This window comes from Leucopleurus acutus (genome assembly GCF_964270905.1).
Source record: "Leucopleurus acutus genome assembly, chromosome: 7".
Taxonomy (NCBI): Eukaryota; Metazoa; Chordata; class Mammalia; order Artiodactyla; family Delphinidae; genus Leucopleurus; species Leucopleurus acutus.
Window position 1 is genome coordinate 66,980,113 of NC_139150.1, and position 16,688 is coordinate 66,996,800.

Here is a 16,688-nt window from a genome sequence, read left to right on the forward strand (position 1 = left end):
TAATAATCGTAATGAATCTTTTTGGGATTTCTGTTTTTTCAGCTGGTGTTTGATGTTCTGCATCATTCATTCATTTACTTACATATATTGAACTTGTACCATATTCTTATACTGTAGTAAGCACTGAGGATAAAAATATGAACAATAAGTTACCCCACCCTAGAAAAGTAATAATCAGAGGTAGACAGACATACATGTATAAGTTATATTAGAGTAGACTGTATCTACTATGATGAATATTTTAACAGAGTCCTGTGGGCACATGGAGGAGGGAGCAACAAAATCAGATCAAGAAAGGGAGGGTGTCACCAAGAAAGTGATACTGGACGTGAATCTTCTCCGCTGAGTGGAGGCATGGGAGAACAACGGAATTGGTAGAGGGTAGCATTGCAGAGGCGTGGAAGCATGAAGAAGAAGGGTGTGTTGGGGATGGGAGGAAGAATAAAACAATAAGTGTAGTTAAAATGTACAGTGTGATAGGATCGTAATAGGACATGAGACAGGGTGGTAGGTTAGACCAGATTTGTGAAAACTCTGCAAACCTTGTTAAAAAGTTTGATGTTAGCCCAGAATTATTAAAGTTGTTTCATGCTTGTCTGTTTAGCATAATGAAATGATCTCATTTGTTTTGTTTTTTTTTTAACATCTTTATTGGAGTATAATTGCTTTACAATGGTGTGTTAGTTTCTGCTCTATAACAAAGTGAATCAGCTATACATATACATATATCCCCATATCTCCTCTCTCTTGCGTCTCCCTCCCACCCTGTCTATTCTACCCCTGTAGGTGGTCACAAAGCACCGAGCTGATCTCCCTGTGCTATGCAGCTGCTTCCCACTAGCTATCTATTTTACATTTGGTAGTGTATATATGTCCGTGCCACTCTCTCACTTCGTCTCAGCTTACCCCTCCCCCTCCCCATGTCCTCAAGTCCATTCTCTACATCTGCGTCTTTATTCCTGTCCTGCCCCTAGGTTCTTCATAACCTTTTTTTTCCTTTAGATTCCATATATATGTGTTAGCATACGGTATTTGTTTTTCTGACTTACTTCACTCTGTATGACAGACTCTAGGTCCATCCCTCTCATTGCAAATAACTCAATTTCATTTCTTTTTATGGCTGAGTAATATTTCATTGTATATATGTGCCACATCTTCTTTATCCATTCATCTGTTGATGGACACTTAGGTTGCTTCCATGTCCTGGCTACTGTAAATAGAGCTGCATCTCATTTATTTTTAAGGTTGTAACCCTTACATCATTGTGTAGAATGGATTTAAGGAGAGAAAAGGCTCCAAATGGGGAGATGAGTATTGGTGCTAAGTATTTCAAGGATCTGGATGAGAGATAATGAGGGCTTGAACAGTAAGCTGTAAAGAGGACAGACTTTGTGCAGTAGAATTTGGTAGCAGATGAATTCGGGGGCCAAGTAGAGAGGGAGAAGGAACTGATGACTCTAAGAAATACATAGCTTGTGTAGATGGCAATGCAGTTTACTGAGATAGGGATACAGGAAGAAAAGTTAATTTGGGCTGGGTAGATAAAGAATTTAGTTGTTTTCTTGTTGAGTTGGAATTGGCTGGCAGGCACCCAAGTAAAGCTGCCTGGTAGGCATTTGGAAGTGCAAGATGGATATATAAAAGAGGGAGTTTGCATTAGAAATAGCAACCTGTCATGTCCTTAGATGTCCATGGCCTGAACAGTGCTACTTTTGATATACAGTTAAAGTTCTTAAGGACAGTCCTGTTTATGCCTATATTACTTTTTATTTTCTCTTAGTTCTTTTCACATTTTCTTGACAGATTGTTCCATTAATATCTCTTCCATTGCTCCAGATTTTGATGTTGACTCTTTTTTTGTTTTTTAATAAGAGTTGTTATTTTGGGCTTCAACTTCAGACCTTTTGGAGAGAGAACAACTTCATTTCTTTATGCCATTTTGAAGTTGCAGTTTTGGGCCAACCTTGTTTTTGTCTGTATCATAAAAGGGAGAAGCCAAGCACGTTTTTCCTGGTCTAGACGTTTCGGACAGGTGATTTCCCAGCTGTTGTCTCTTGGAAATCTTCCCATTCTTCTCTTTATGTCATTGGGCAAAGTGGAAACTCTGAAGGTCTATAATTTCAATTTGTAGTTATAGAAATTCATGGTTTGGTTGCCAACGAAAGCAGCTGATGTCGTTGTCAGCATTGTTAAAAAGCCTTCAAGTATTAATCTAGTTTTTGAATACTTGTGACTTATTCCCAATTTGAAGACACCACTTTTTATATGATTTCAGTATAGAATCTATAAATTTTCTTAGTTGATACAATCTCGAAAATGTGTCCCATCAGTGGGGAGAATATTTTGTATGCTACAATCCAACATGTCAGACCACATTTTTCAAAGATCCTGAGCTTTAAGTATAGTGTCAGGGGTGTGATATTAAATACTTAATAACTAGCATATTAATATGTAAATGTTTATTTTAAAATATTGTACGGCTCCACCCATTTATATGAGGTATATAATAGGCAAATTCATAGAGACAGAAAGTAGAACAGAGGTCAGTAAGGCGCCAGGGGAAGGGAGAGTTAGCGTTTAATGGGTACTGAGTTTCTGTTTGAAATGATGAAAAAGTTCTGGAAATGAGTAGTGATGATGGTTGCACAAAATGGGGAATGTACTTAATGGCACGCAGTTGTACACTTAAGAATGTTGCCTGTATTCTCTAGATAAAGTATAAATATACATCATAAAACTGCCTACCAAGTAGTGTAGCTCAAATTACTCATCAAGTTATTGTAATTGTTTCTGAGTTATTGGTTGATGCTTAGAAATTGTTGGTGTGATCTTTTTGATAAATGATATCTTAGTCTGACTTCTGATATGATGCAGGGAACTGGGTCAGCCTCTTCCACGTTCTCCATTAAATCGATGGTCAGTTAGGCTTTTGGCACTGGTGCTTTGTTACAAGTGGGTGATGCTCACCTGGAAGCCAGTCCTTCCCACGTGGCCTGGGAAGAGTCCATACTTGGACCTTCACTGAAAAATCACTATCGACCTGCCCATTGCAGCCCCTCACATGCCCTTGTGCTGCCACCACCTAGGTCGTTTCAGCAGCCACTGGAAGCGACTCACATCTGTGCTGGTACCACTCAGAGGTCCACTCCCTGCTCCCAGGCTGCCATTAGGTGACATAATTAGGTAGCTTGTAGTCTCAATAAGTAGAGGTTTTCTTTTTATCAACTGCTGTGGAAGTATTTCAGTATTTTTACCACCAGAACCTACAGTCTGAATGTCAACCCTGGTTACTTACTACAATGTGCTTTACTTACATGAGAGTCTACAAGAACGATGTTCACAGTAGATTATAATGGGTTATTCCTTAGAGTTTAACATTATTATCCTGGACTTGACCTAGATTGCCATGTTGAAGTCTTGGATTTTGTGTCATTCAGAGGTATTGCCATTGATTTTGAGATGGGGTAAAAAACCATTCTTACCTCATCACAGTTAATGAATATATATATATATACACACATGCACATATGTATTATATTTTTAAGTATGGTATTATATATATAAACAGTTGCCTGCAAACTTCTTTCAATTTGTATTTTATGATTAATACATTTGAAACTACTTTCTCCTTCAAATGTCTCTTCTCTGTAGATGGTAATATTTTTGGTAGAAAAATATATCTTGTCGGTTGGTACTCAGATACCTGGTAAGTCAGAGAACATTTTGATAAATAGAAAATATCCTCATATCCATATTTTCTCATAATTAAATATATAATTATTTTTAGCCTCAAGGAGTTTGCCATCTTCGGGTCTCCACTTAGAAGATATATATATATATATATATATATATATTTTTTTTTACATCTTTATTGGAGTACAATTGCTTTTCAATAGTGTGTCAGCTTCTGCCCTACAACAAAGCGAATCAGCTATACGTATACACGTGTTCCCATATCTCCTCCCTCCCGCGTCTCCCTCCCTCCCACCCTCCCCATCCCACCCCTCCAGTTGGTCACAAAGCACCTAGTCGATCTCCCTGTGCTCTGCGGCCGCCTCCCACCAGCTATCCATCCTACACTCGGCAGTGTATATATGTCCATGCCACTCTCTCGCTTTGTCACAGCTTACCCTTCCCCGTCCCCATATCCTCAAGTCCATTCTCTAGTAGGTCTGTGTCTTTATTCCTGTGTTACCCCTAGGTTCTAGAAGATACTTTTTGACAAATATTTTTACAAGATAAAATTCATCAAGTAACTTGCCTCTATTTATGATCCTATTTAATATTTTGCTGAATTTTGATGCTGTGAAATTTGAGGCCTTTGGAACTTTTTCTATTCTATTAAATATAAGTTTTCTAATTTGCAAAGATAGGAATTCTGGAATTCCATCAAAAGATTCTTCCTACCAGTGGATCTAATGCAAAGTGCAGTTAGAGAATTTCAGGTTAAATTTTGTGTGCTATTTGAGGTGCTCTAATTATTTAACTATTTCAGTAGCTCCCTTTTGTAGGGGTTAATTTTAATGTCTTCCTGTTTGAGAGGTTTGATTTTATAATTGAAATATGCTAAAAGCTTCAAAACCTTAAGTGTTTTGGCATTTCATTGATTGGCACTTTGATTATTTCATGTTAAAGATTTCTAATGGATTTTGAATAGAATTCAATAAAGTCTTAAGGATTTGTTTACAAAAGTAGATCAACACCAATGGAGGATACTGGGGTTATTTATGAAATATTTCTACAAGCTTTCTAAAATACTACTGATGATTGAGAGCAAAGAGAGAAAACACATACTACATGTGTAAGTAGCATCAGCTTTGCTACCAAAACTTTGTTTCTGTTTGCTGTTCTGTGTGTGTATAAAATATAATGCTATATATTTATAGTTACTATTTAACTATGCATATATAGTTATATATATATAATTTATATTCAGTTACATAAAATAACTATAAGCCAAAATCTATAAAACTATATACATATGTATATGTGATTATATATATGTAGCCATACACACACACACACACACACACAAAGTAAGTAAAATAACTAAAAATTATAAGGCATTGATCATAATACACACACACACACACACACACACACACACACACGGTCATTTTGTAAACTATACTTATTGTGATTGGCTGACTATCATGGTATGGGTGCATTTTCAAATTATTTCAAGTATATTTCTGCCTTATGCAGTTCTTAATTTTGTAAAAACATTGTTTTTACCAGGATGCTGTATTCTACCAAATTAGTGTTTGTACTTACATCACAAAAACAAATACTTCTATCTTCAATGATGAACTTTTTAACTGAATTTGCAGTAGCAATCACTATTGTCAGCTGTTTCACTTAAGACAGAATAAACTTCCCAAAGCTTTACTTTTATCCAGGAAGTGTATGAGGAATCAGATGATAATTGACATTCACTCAACTAACTTCTCTTTGAAGCATCTGATGACCTAGACCATTTAACTGTTTGCAAATCTATGCTAATTAGCCAAGATTTCACTTAATGGTATTGACTCATTCTTCTTGCACAAGAAAACTAGGAATTGAAATAAGTGGAATTAGTTTAGAGGAAAAACCAGTTTACTTAAATGAAAAGTCATGCATCACAGAGTATCCATAAACACACCTTCTGCAGCTGCACATGCTACACCATCATCCTCGGGCACCATCTTCTGAAAACATCAATTTTTGAAATAGATGTTGATGCTTCTCAGGCAGATGGATGTCTTCTGATATTCATGTGGTCAGTGAGTCACCATGTCTCCCTTGATGGGTGATAAATGTTGACAAACATTCTGTTCAAGTTACATGTTCATCCTCAATTTTCTTTTGAAATGGATACTTGGTACTTAGTTTTTCACTAAATATGTATTTTCATTTTTTGAGCTTGTTGCTATCGCAAGGGTTCATTGCAATATTACAAAGTATTACCAAAAAATAAAAACAATAGTTGCAGCCTTCCACCACAATAAATGATGAAACCACTGTAACAAGAGTGTTCAGACTATACTCTGAATGCTCTCCAGCAGGACTCTTCTGCCTTTATTTCCTACACACATTTCACAAATACCTGATTTTCTCCCATTTTCCATTTCCCCAGCTGACTTGTTAATTAGCAGCCTTGTGCCTCTCACAAGCAAAGGCATGGGCCCCAGTCATTGACTGGTGTATCAAGTGGTTGTCTGGAATAGAAGCTTAGAATACTCCCATCGCCATCTGACACCAGGAGTAGCTATCTCAAGCCCCTGGTATTAGATTGCCCTTTAGTTTTTTATGGAGTGCAGTGTATATTGTCCTTATAAGTGAAGTGCCAGTTGTTTCAAGACAGGAAGGTATCTGGAAAACAGCATCAGTTGAATTCTGTTTGTTTCTAGATTTGACCCCACGTTATAGTGAGAACTCTTGACCTCACAAGAGTCTCACATTCTAATAGAGAAGACCATGTTAGAAACTCAAAGTACAAAGTGGTTTATTACAATATTAGAAGAAACTAGAAACTAGTTAAACCATTCCTGATTTAGTTGAATGCAGATGTTAATATAAGTATTTTAAAAACTAAAACAGGGAAGGGGCTCTCCAAGAAGTCAGGTGGGACTCTGCGTGGGCAGAGACCAGGGCATGCAGATCCAATAGTGCCTGGCTCAGGTTCTTGTCCCTAAGAATGGCAGCTTCCACAGCGTCCTGGGTTTTACCCCACTCATCTTGAGAAGGCTTCCACGCATCCTGAAGAGGGCATGGCTGCATCACTGGTTTTGAATTTTCAAGAGACGCTGGGCACCCTCACACTTCTCCTCAGCCAATTGGTGAAAAAAGTGGCCCACACTGTCCAGAGTCATATTGTTGCTGTAGAAACAGAAGCCAAGAGAGAGCTACAGGGTGAAAGTGAAAGGGAGATCAATCAATAAAAAATGGACAAAGAAGACAGGAGATAAACAGAAAACAGGAGGAAGAAACTCATGAGAAAAAAGCAGAAAAAAGAGAGGAATAACAGATGGAGCTAAGACATTGATATCATTCAAACATGAAGCCGTGTGGCTGACAGGGTCTTGGTGCTCCAGCTGGGTGTCAGGCCTGTGCCTCTGAGGTGGGAGAGCTAAGTTCAGGACATTGGTCCACCAGAGATCTCCCAGCTAGCTCCACGTAATATCAAATGGCAAAAGGTCTCCCAGAGATCTCCATCTCAACACTAAGACCCGGCTCTACTCAACGACCAGCAAGCTACAGTGCTGGACATCCTATGCCAAACAACTAGCAAGACAGGAACACAACCCCACCCATTAGCAGAGAGCTGCCTAAAATCATAATAAGGTCACAGATACCCCAAAACACACCACCAGATGTGGTCCTGCCCACCAGAAAGACAAGATCCAGCCTCCAACACCAGAACACAGGCACTAGTCTGCTCTATCAGGAAGCCTACACAACCCACTGAAACAACCTTAGCCACTGGGGGCAGACACCAAAAACAACGGGAACTACGAACATGCAGCCTGTGAAAAGGAGACCCCAAACACAGTAAGTTAAGCAAAATGAGAAGACAGAGAAACACAGAGCAGATGAAGGAGCAAGGTAAAAACCCACCAGACCAAACAAATGAAGAGGAAATAGGCAGTCTATGTGAAAAAGAATTCAGAGTAATGATAGTAAAGATGATCCAAAATCTTGGAAATAGAATGGAGAAAATACAAGAAACGTTTAAAAAGGACCTAGAAGAATTAAAGAGGAAACAAACAATGATGAACAACACAATAAATGAAATTAAAAATTCTCTAGAAGGAATCAATAGCAGAATAACTGGGGCAGAAGAACGGATAAGTGACCTGGAAGATAAAATAGTGGAAGTAACTAACACAGAACGGAATAAAGAAAAAAGAATGAAAAGAATTGAGGACAGTCTCAGAGACCTCTGGAACAACATTAAATGCACCAACATTCAAATTACAGGGATCCCAGAAGAAAAAGAGAAAAAGAAAGGGACTGAAAAAATATTTGAAGAGATTATAGTTGAAAACTTCACTAATATGGGAAAGGAAATAGTCAATCAAATCCAGGAAGCACAGAGTCCCATACAGGATAAATCCAAGGAGAAATACAACAAGATACATATTAATTAAACTATCAAAAATTAAATACAAAGAAAAAATATTAAAAGCAGCAAGGCAGAAACAACAAGTAACATACAAGGGAATCCCCATAAAGTTAACAGCTGATCTTTCAGCAGAAACTCTACAAGCCAGAAGGGAGTGGCAGGACATATTTAAAGTGATGAAAGGGAAAAACCTACAACCAAGATTACTCTGCCCAGCAAGGATCTCATTCAGATTTGACGGAGAAATTAAAACCTTTACAAACAAGCAAAAGCTAAGAGAATTCAGTACCACCAAACCAGCTTTACAACAAATGCTAAGGGAACTTCTCTAGGCAGGAAACACAAGAGAAGGAAAAGACCTACAATAACAAACCCAAAACAATTAAAATGGTAATAGGAACATACATATTGATAACTACCTAAATGTAAATGGATTAAATGCTCCAACCAAAAGACATAGACAGGCTGAATGGATACAAAAACAAGACCCCCTGTATATATTCTGTCTACAAGAGACCCACTTCAGATCTAGGAACACATACAGACTGAAAGTGAGGGGATGGAAAAAGATATTCCATGCAAATGGAAATCAAAAGAAAGCTGGAGTAGCAATTCTCATATCACACAAAATAGACTTTAAAGACTATTAAAAGAGACAAAGAAGGGCACTACATAATGAAAAAAGGATCAATCCAAGAAGAAGATATAACAATTGTAAATATTTATGCATCCAACATAGGAGCACCTTAATACATAAGACAAATGCTAACAGGCATAAAAGGGGAAATCGACAGTAGCACAATCATATTAGGGGACTTTTAACATCCCACTTTCACCAATGGACAGATCAACCAAAATGAAAATAAATAAGGAAACTCAAGCTTTAAATGATACATTAAACAAGATGGACTTAAATGATATTTGTAGGACATTCCTTTCCAAAAACAGAACACACTTTCTTATCAAGTGCTCATGGAACATTCTCCAGAATAGACCATACGTTGGGTCACAAATCAAGCCTTGGTAAATAAGAAAATTGAAATTGTATCAAGTATCTTTTCCAACACAATGCTATGAGACTAGATATCAAGTACTGGAAAAAATCTGTAAAAAATACAAACACATGGAGGCTAAACAATGCACTACTTAACAACCAAGAGATCACTGAAGAAATCAAAGAGGAAATCAAAAAATACCAGGAAACAAATGACAATGAAAACACGAAGACCCAAAACCTATGGGACGCAGCAAAAGCAGTTCTAAGAGGGAAGTTTATAGCAATACAGTCCTACCTCAAGAAACAAGAAATATCTCAAATAAACAACCTAACCTTACACCTAAAGCAGTTAGAGAAAGAAGAACAAAAAAAAGTCCAAAATTAGTAGAAGGAAAGAAATCATAAATATCAGATCAGAAATAAATGAAAAAGAAATGAAGGAAATAATAACAAAGATCAATAAAACTAAAAGCTGGTTCTTTGAGAAGATAAACAAAATAGATAAACCATTAGCCAGACTAATCAAGAAAAAAAGGGAGAAGACTCAAATCAGTAGAATTAGAAATGAAAAAGGAGAAGTTACAGCTGACACTGCAGAAATACAAAGGATCATGAGAGATTGCTACAAGCAACTATATGCCAATAAAATGGACAACCTGGAAGAAATGGACAAATTCTTAGAAAAGCGCAACCTTCCATTACTGAGCCAGGAAGAAATAGAAAATATAAACAGACCAATCATAAGCACTGAAATTGAAACTGTGATTAAAAATCTTCCAACAAACAAAAGCCCAGGACCAGATGGCTTTACAGGCGAATTCCATCAAACATTTACAGAAGAGCTAACACCTTTGCTTCTCAAGCTCTTTCAAAATATAGCAGAGGGAGGAACACTCCACAATTCATTGTACAAGACCACCATCACCCTGACACCAAAACCAGACTAAGATGTCACAAAGAAAGGAAACTACAGGCTGGTATCACTGATGAACATAGAGGCAAAAATCCTCAACAAAATACTAGCAACCAGAATCCAACAGCACATTAAAAGGATCATGCACCATGATCAAGTGGGGTTTATCCCAGGAATGCAAGGATTCTTCAGTATACGCAAATCAATCAATGTGATACACCATATTAACAAACTGAAGGAGAAAAACCATATGATCATCTCAATAGATGCAGAAAAAGCTTTCAATAAAATTCAACACCGATTTATGATAAAAACCCTCCAGAAAGTAGGCATAGAGGGACTTACCTCAACATAATAAAGGCCGTATATGACAAACCCACAGCCAACATCATTCTCAATGGGGAACAAATGAAGCCATTTCCTCTAAGATCAGGAACAAGACAAGGTTGCCCACTCTCCCCACTATTATTCAACATAGTTTTGGAAGTTTTTGCCACAGCAATCAGAAAAGCAGAGAAGAAAAAGAAACAAAGGGAATCCAATCGGAAAAGAAGAAGTAAAGCTGTCACTGTTTGCAGATGACATGATACTATACATAGAGAATCCTAAAGATGCTACCAGAAAACTGCTAGAGCTAATCAATGAATTTGTTAAGGCAGCAAGATACAAAATTAATGCACAGAAATCTCTTGCATTCCTATACACCAATGATGAAAAATCTGAAAGAGAAATTAAGGAAACACTCCCATTGACCTTTGCAACAAAAAGAGTAAAATCCCTAGGAATAAACCTACCTAAGGAGACAAAAGACCTGTATGCAGAAGACTGTAAGACACTGAGGAAAGAAATTAATGGTGAACGAAACAGATGGAGAGATATACCCTGTTCTTGGATTGGAAGAATCAACATTGTGAAAATGACTATACTACCCAAAGCAATCTACAGATTCAGTGCAATCCCTATCAAACTACCAATGGCATTTTTCACAGAACTAGAACAAAAATTTCACAATTTGTGTGGAAACACAGAAGACCCCGAATAGCCAAAGCAATCTTGAGAACGAAAAACGGAGCTGGAGGAATCAGGCTCCTGGACTTCAGACTATACCAGAAAGCTACAGTAACCCAGACAGTATGGTACTGGCACAAAAACAGAAGTATAGATCACTGGAACAGGATAGAAAGCCCAGAGATAAACCCACGCACATATGGTCACTTTATTTTTGATAAAGGAGGCAAGAATATTCAATGGAGAAAAGACAGCCTCTTCAATAAGTGGTGCTGGGAAAACTGGGCATCTACATGTAAAAGAATGAAATTAGAACATTCCCTAACACCGTACACAAAAATAAACTCAAAATGTATTAAAGACCTAAATGTACGGCCAGACACTATAAAACTCTTAGAGGAAAACAGGCAGAACACTCTATGACATAAATCACAGCAAGATCCTTTCTGACCCACCTCCTAGAGAAATGGAAATAAAAACAAGAATAACGAAATGGGATCTATGAAACTTAAAAGCTTTTGCACAGCAAAGGAAACCATAAGCAAGACAAAAAGACAACCCTCAGAATGGGAGAAAATATTTGCAAATGAAGCAACTGACAAAGGATTAATCTCCAAAATTTACAAGCAGCTCATGCAGCTCAATATCAAAAAAACAAACCACCTAATCCAAAAATGGGCAGAGGACCTAAATAGACATTTCTCCAAAGAAGATATACAGATAGCCGACAAACACATGAAAGAATGCTCAACATCACTAAACATTAGAGAAATGCAAATCAAAACTTCAATGAGGTATCACCTCACACCAGTCAGAATGGCCATCATCAAAAAAATCTACAAATAATAAATGCTGGAGAGGGTGTGGAGAAAAGGGAACCCTCTAACACTGTTGGTGGGAATGTAAATTGATACAGCCACTATGGATAACAGGATGGAGGTTCCTTAAAACACTAAAAATAGAATTACCGTATGACCCAGCAATCCCACTACTGGGCATAAATACCCTGAGAAAACTATAATTCAGAAAGAGTCATGTACCACAATGTTCATTGCAGCACTATTTACAATAACCAGGACATGGAAGAAACCTAAGAGTCCACTGAAGATGAATGGATCAAGAAGATGTGGCACATATATACAATGGAATATTACTCAGCCATAAAAAGAAAGGAAATTGAGTTATTTGTTGTGAGGTGGATGGACTCTGTCATATAGAGTGAAGTAAGTCAGAAAGAGAAAAACAGATACTGTATGCTAACACATATATATGGAATCTAAAAAAAAAAGTTGGTTATGAAGAACCTAGCGGAGGATAGGAATAAAGACACAGGTGTCGAGAATGGACTTGAGAACACGGGGACGGGGAAGGGTAAGCTGGGACGAAGTGAGGGAGTGGCATGGAGTTATATATACTACCAAAATAGATAGCTAGTGGGAAGCAGCCACATAGCACAGGGAGATCCGCTCAGTGCTTTGTGACCACCTAGAGGGGTGGGATAGGGAGGGTGGAAGGGAGACGCAAGAGGCAGGAGATATGAGGATATGTGTATATGTAATGCTGATTCACTTTGTTATAAAGCAGAAGGTAACACACCATTAAGACACCATAGTAAAGCAATTATACTCCAATAAAGATGTTAAAAAAAAAACAGTAACATCAAATGCTGGATCAAATGCTAAACTTGGCAGGATGACAGGATAGTTGGTGTAAACCATGATTGTAATGTAATCCTCTCCACAAGGTTGTTATTATTACCCCCATTTTACCCGGGAGGATACTGAGGCTCAGACAGTTGAAGCATCTTATCCAGGATCATATAGGTAGCTAAAAACATCTGTATGATTCCAAACTCTTATCTCACTGTAAATCACTGCCATTTTAGTGTCTGACCACCTTAGACCTACAATAAAGGTACAGTGTTAACTAATTATGGGTCCTCAATACAAACTTGTATTTAAAAATACATTTACATGTTTTTACTTATGGAACCTTAACATTGTGTACAAGAGGGTTGAATGAGAGGTTAAATTATGACCACTTTCCCAGCAGGGATTCTTGGAGCTTAGAGGGATGGTATAGAAGTGAGGAAGGTGGTCTACCAGGGAAAGAGTCAGCAGGTTGGAACCAAGCTTGAGTGCAAAAGAGCTGAGCGAGTGGATGCAGAGTTTTTGCCGTAACAGTTTGCCCAGCAGGTACTTAAAATTCAGTTGGTCAAGGAAAAACAAATTAGGTTATTCTACTATTAAGCAGAGCTTTGAAAGAGAAGTGCAGGTTCTTGTGTTTATAGTTCAATGAGGAAACATCCCAGGGCCCTAAGGAGAGAGTTGGCTGGCTGAGGTTTTTGTTTCTTCCTTTCATTAATCTACACATTCTAACTGTGTAAGACCTTTATTCATTTATTTGGAATCCTGGTCACTCCAAGTCATAACAGCCTAGTTTCTCGACAATATGGACAAAATGGTATTTTTCTGACTTATTCCTCTTTGGCAGAATAGTGTAAATCAGAGTTCCTTGCTTCTCTCTCTTCTCTAGGACTGATGTGCTCGGTGCCTACAATGTGTCTCGTGTGTTTTCCCACAATAACACTCCCAGCCAATATGTAGCATCATTCTCTTTGCAAAGATGGCCACGTGCCTGTCGGGTCTCTGATGTGAGTTTCTGAAATGCTCCTGACATGTAATGCTCCTCCCCCAGTGTTGTTACATGCTGTTACCATGATACTTCACATTCTTGGATTTCTTTTAGAGATGCTGTAGAAATTATTTAGGAAAAACAATACAGATAATGTTTTAAAAACACTCATGAACCTACCACCTAGAAATAATGTGCATTATATTGCCATGTTCCTTCTTACTTTATTAAAAAATTAAATATCATAGATAGCAGGGAGGTCCTCTTTGCACCTTTTTCCTAATCCTCTCCCCAGAAGCAACTGCTCCCATGAGTTTCATGGGTTTCCTTCCATCTCTCTTTTTATATTGATATTTTTAACTACATAGATGTATGTATTTTAAATTATAAACATTTATATAAATCATAGATATTATATATTGCATGAAACAATCTGTAACAGTCTGTAACTATTTTATGCCATATTCTGCTTTTATGATAGTCATATTGATACATGGAGATCTAGTCATGAATTTGAATGGCTGTTTAATACTTCCATTATGTGAATATATCAGAGTTTATGCATTTCTCTATTGATAAACATATAGGTTGATATTCATTGGAGTTCCAACAGAAAACAGATGGCACACTCATGCTGGGTTATCGAGGAGGATTTAATAAAGGGATTGTTAATGACTATGTGGGCCAGGTTTCAGAATAAAACAAGGAAGGGTACAGTATCCCACAGAAAAAACGGCACACTTATTGCCACCCCTAGGCCTGACACAGGGCTGTTGTTCCCAGAGAGAGAGCTGTCTTGAGAGGCCTGACGTGAGCTGTGTCCTCTGTAGAGATGCAGCTACCTCCCCATGATCCCTCAAAAAGAGAGGAGAGGAAACACTTTGACTGCATTCTCTTCCCTCCCTCTGGCCTCCTGTTGGGCTCCCCATTGGATGACAGGGGTTCATTGCTGTAGTCCTCAAAGATGAGCTTCCCAGGTCGCGGCATCACGGAGGAGGGTGGGCTCTGGATATGGAAGGGTAAAAGGAGATATGCAGCACACCTTTGTTCATAGGTTTTGCTACTCCAGATACTGCTTCAGGGCTCATCTTTGTCATGCCTCCATATCATCTGTCCAGAGTTTCTCAGGGTGTGTATGTATGTATAGCAGTGGAGTTGCATACTCTTAAGGATATAGATTTTCCACTTCTCTGCATATTGTCATCTTGTTCTCCAAAGTGGTTGTATTTTTACCAACTCTGCACTCGAGTTCCTTTTCCTGTGTCCTCACCAGCACTTGACAATTTATTATTGCCAAAATGGTGAGTTTGAAATGATATCGTGACATGGATTTTAACATACTTTTCCTTGATTATCTGTGAATTGAATGGCTTTTCCTATGTTGATCAGATATTCTAGTTTATTTTCCTCTGTTTTATGATTTGTAGCTGTTGCTCATTTTTCTATTGCGTTGTTTGTCCTTATTGATCTGTAGGAATTCTTTTTTTTTTTTTTTTTTAAGAATCTTGGATGATATTTATTTATTTTTTTGTGGTACGCGGGCCTCTCACTGCTGTGGCCTCTCCCGTTGCGGAGCACGGGCTCCGGACGCGCAGGCTCAGCGGCCATGGCTCACGGGCCCAGCCGCTCCGCGGCATGTGGGATTTTCCCGGACCGGGTCACGAACCCGTGTCCCCTGCATCGACAGGCGGGCTCTCAACCACTGCGCCACCAGGGAAGCCCTGGATGATATTTATTTATGATTTCTTAGATTTATAGTTGTAAATCTTGGTATCTTTAGAAATTTCTTATTTCAAGTATTTATTTAATGAAGGAAATTCAGTCTCTGTGAAATTCAAAAACAGATGTTATCCTAGGGTGGAACGTTTAATTTTGAGGTCCTGTTTGATGCTGAGTACGATTGCTAAGTTGGCTTTTTTTTCTTTTAATTTTTATTGGAGTATAGTTGCTTTACAATGTTGTGTTAGTTTCTGCTGTACAGAAAAGTGAATCATATATATATCCCCTCTTCTTTTAGATTAGCTTCTCATTTAGGTCACCAGAGAGCATTGAGTAGAGTTCCCTGTGCTATACAGTAGGTTCTCATTAGTTATCTGTTTTATACATAGTAGTGTATATATGTCAATCCCAGTCTGCCAGTTCATCCCACCCCCTCTTCCCCCCTTGGTATCCATAAGTTTGCTCTCTACATCTGTGTCTCTGTTTCTGCTTTGCAAATAAGTTCATCTGTACCATTTTTCTAGATTCCACATATAAGCGATATTGTACTATATTTGTTTTTCTCTTTCTGACTTACTTCACTCTGTATGACAGTCTCTGGGTCTGTCCACATCTCTGCAAATGGCACTGTTTCATTCCTTTTTGTGGCTGAGTAATGTTCCATTGTATATATGTACCACATCTTCTTTATCCATTCTTCTGTTGATGGACATTTAGGTTGCTTCCATGTCCTGGCTAGTGTAAACAGTGCTGCAATGAACACTGGGGTGCGTGTATCTTTTTGAATTATGGTTTTCTCTGGGTATGTCCAGGAGTGGAATTTCTGGGTCATATGGTAGTTCTATTTTTAGTTTTTTGAGGCACCTCCATACTGTTCTCCATAGTGGCTGTACCAGTTTATATTCCCACCAACAAACAGTGTTAGAGGGTTCCCTTTTCTCCACATTCTCTCCAGCATTTATTGTTTGTAGATTTTTTGATGATGGCCATTCTGACTGGCGTGAGGTGATACCTCATTGTAGTTTTGATTTGCACTTTTCTAATAATTAGTGATGTTGATCATCTTTTTATGTGTTTGTTGGCAATCTGTATGTCTTCTTTGGAGAGATGTCTGTTTAGGTCTTCTGCCCATTTTTTCATTGAGTTGTTTGTTTTTTTCACATAGAGCTGCATGAGCTGTTTATATATTTTGGAGATTTGTCCCTTGTTGGTTGCTTCATTTGCAAATATTTTCTCCCATTCTGAGGGTTGTCTTTTCATTTCATTTATGGTTTCCTTTGCTGTGCAAAAGCTTTTCTGTTTAATAGGTC